Source organism: Mus caroli, unplaced genomic scaffold (assembly GCF_978045245.1).
Source record: "Mus caroli unplaced genomic scaffold, Mus_caroli_1 scaffold_6, whole genome shotgun sequence".
In the NCBI taxonomy this organism is placed as follows: Eukaryota; Metazoa; Chordata; class Mammalia; order Rodentia; family Muridae; genus Mus; species Mus caroli.
Window position 1 is genome coordinate 99,203,432 of NW_028227261.1, and position 3,295 is coordinate 99,206,726.

Genomic DNA, 3,295 nt, shown 5'->3' on the forward strand with positions numbered 1-3,295 from the left:
TCACACTGTCAAATGCTCTAAGCACAAGAGTCTGTGGAATACACACAGTGAGCAAGGCCCTTGGGTTCTACACCGTGGTCCTTTGGTCCAGAGCTGAGTGGTGGTGAGGGAAAGAGTGGAAGGCAGCATCTTGTCCTATCCTCCTCACAGGGTCCAGCACCCTTCCTTATGTTTATTGTCATCTTTCTCCCTGAGACATACTCCTCTCTCTCTCTCTCTCTCTCTCTCTCTCTCTCTCTCTCTCTCTGTGTGTGTGTGTGTGTGTGTGTGTGTGTGTGTGTGTGTGCGCGCGCGTGCGTGCCTGCATGCATGCATGTATTCAAGCAATGGCTTTATGTGAAGGTCAGAAGACAATTTGCTGGAGACAGTTCTTCCTTCCTCTGTGTAGATCCTGAGAATTGAACTCATGTTGTCAGTCTTGGTGGCAAGCACCTTTACCCATAGTGTTATTCCACTGACCCCATTTTAGTGTTTGTTGATGCTACTGTTTGAAGCCCTTCATTTTTGTTTCTCTGTCTCTATCTGTCTCTCTGTCTCTGTCTCTCTGTCTCTCTCTCCCTCTCCTCTCTCTCTCTCTCCATGGACCTGGAGGTTGAATGTTGTACCTCTTACATCCATGTGATTGAACGACATCTCTCCATCTGTTTTCTTATTTTTGACTTAAAAGAAATAGTTTATTGCAACATAAAGCACAAATACGGGAAATCCACAGAAAACAAATGTTGGTTTATTAAATTATAATATTCCACCTAGAAACTTATTCCACCTACACAGCATAGACCATTTTAAAAACGTTAGTGTCTCAGCCTGGCAGGGTAGCTCATACCTGCCATTCCAACACTTAGGAGGCTGAGGGTAGGAGGACCACCATGAGACTTCAGCCAGCCTAGGCTACAGAGTGAGTTCCAAGCTAGCCTGGGCTGTTACAGAGTGAGACATTGCCCATCCCCCAAAAGGGAGAGACAGGAGACATGGCTCAGTGGATAAGAGCACTTGCTATGCAAGCATGAGGATCTGAGTTCAAATTCCATATACAAAAGCTAGGCATGGCTACCCATGCCTGTAAGCCCAGCTTTGTGCGGGCACAGACAAGAAGATTCCCTGGGACCTGCTAGCTATCATCCTAGCTCCAGGTTCAGTGACAGACTGTCTCCAAATACAAAAGAGCAGAACACCTAACATCCTCCTCTACCTCATATCTCCTCATAGATATCACACACACACACACACACACAGTGGACTGAGCCAGATGAAAGTCAAGCACTTACCCTAAGTGTGGCAGCATCCCATTGTGATGGAGCCATGAAGTAGTGTCACTTGGGAACTTGGGAATCTGGTGATGACAATTGCAACAGAAGCTGGACAGGTCAACTGTATCATGTCCCCTCCCCTAGACCATCACTGTCAAGTAGGTCTTCCTGTTTCCCTGTGTCCCACATCTGGGGAGAAGGTGAAGGCTGGGCATTCTGGGGCACAGCCTCAGATGGGAAGTGCAAAGAAGGAATTTGGGAGTTAAATGAATACTGCTATTTCCAAATATAACCAGGGCTTGAGAGGTTACTTTTTTTGTTGTTGTTGTTGTTTTTTTTTTTTTTTTTTTTTTCGAGACAGGGTTTCTCTGTGTAGCCCTGGCTGATCTGGAATTCACTTTGTAGACCAGGCTGGCCTCGAACTCAGAAATCCGCCTGCCTCTGCCTCCTGAGTGCTGGGATTAGAGGCATGCCCCACCACGCCCGGCTGATTTATTTTAAAACATGTTTCACTCTGTATCTCAGTCTAGTCATGGGCTCACTGTTATCCCAAGCTGGCCTCAAACTCACATATATCCTGCTTTACCCTTCCAAATACTGGGATTAAATGTGCACATTATCCCTTCCCCTCAGGACGTTGCAGGTGTGGCTGCTGTGTCTTGTGTGCATCAGTAGTGGCAGGGAGGAGAAAAGCTATGTCTAAGCTCAGTGTTCTGACCTGGGAACTTCTGAATGATTAGTAGTAGCCTAACATTACCTAAAAAACCTAGCCTGAGACAAACCAGTGCCAGGGAACCAGACCTGGAACAAGCCTGAGATAACCACCAGTCTTGGTCCATGGCCCTGGAGCAACAGGGATCTGTTACCACCAAAAGCCAGTTGGTTCTTCCTGGTCTGGGCTGCTGCTTGTCTGAAGGCTGTGCAGAACTGCCCTAACCCCTGGGCATTGTGGGAGAGCTGGCCTTGGGGACATGAGAACAGGAATGCTGACCCCACTCCATTGCTGGAGTTGCACATGAACAGCCACAAGGATATGAGCATGGAGAGCAGTCCCGATAACTTGTCTCCTTTGTGGTAGTGTGGTTGAGAAAGAGATAAGAGATATCCTCCTCCTTCCTCATCCCTTGTCACCTACAGGTGGGAGACCTGGCCCTAGGGGTCATGAGAGCAGGAGAGCTGTCCCTGCCCCTCACCAGCTATAGCACTTGGAAGAGCAGGCTCTGTACCTTGCCTGGGCAGCATAAGAGCTGACCCTGGTGGTGAGGGCAAGGGTGAGCCAGCCCCAAGGATGTGAGCCTGGGAGAGCGGGACCCATCACTTATGTGCCATGTGTTGATATGGATGGGAAAGGGAGCTATGCCACCCTCCTCTCTCCCTTTGCCACTATGGCAGGCAGGAGACATGACTCATGTTATCAGAGTGAGTGAGAGAGCTGCCTCTCACCAGCTGCAGCACCTCACTCAGGCAGCACAGTAGAGCTGACCCTGACTGTGGGGCTTTTGAGTGAGCTGACCCCATGGGCTTAAGTGTGGGAGAGCTGGCCCTGCCTCTTGTCTGGTTTGTGATGGTATAGGGGAGGAAGAGATTCCCCTTCCCACCCTTTGACCTTCGCCACCAGTGCAGGGTAGGAAAGTTGACCCCAACAGGGTTGTGAGAGCAGGGGGGCTGTCCCCACCCTTCACTGGCTGCAGCAGGACCAGCATCTTGCCTGGGCATCAGGGTAGAGTGGCCCTGGTTGTGGGTTTTGCTAGTGAGTCAACCCCAAAGGTGTGAAAGCATGGGAGGCAGCAGGCTGACCAGCTCAGGTAGCTCTCAGGCCTGGCCCACACCATCATCTACCTGTACATTGATGAACAGCTGGAGTGCATGAAGCTGGTCCTACAGATCCAAAGCTACAGGACCTCCATGACACAGGGCAACAACAGGGTATCCTAGAGGAGTCCCAGTGAGGTGCCAGTATTGATAGAGTAACAGAATCCGGAGGCCTTGTACCAGACTAATGAGTCAAGGAACATTTGCAAGCAAAGACGTGTGGACAGAAGTGT

General features: G+C 49.8%; 1 non-coding gene across 1 annotated transcript; it reads left to right on the top strand.

The window, feature by feature from the left end:
• The first annotated feature begins 1,871 nt into the window (after window positions 1-1,871).
• On the top strand, window positions 1,872-2,005 carry LOC115031006 (small nucleolar RNA SNORA17). Its single transcript, XR_003836598.1, has one exon. It is a non-coding gene; the product is annotated as a small nucleolar RNA SNORA17 (small nucleolar RNA).
• The last annotated feature ends 1,290 nt before the right edge of the window (window positions 2,006-3,295 follow it).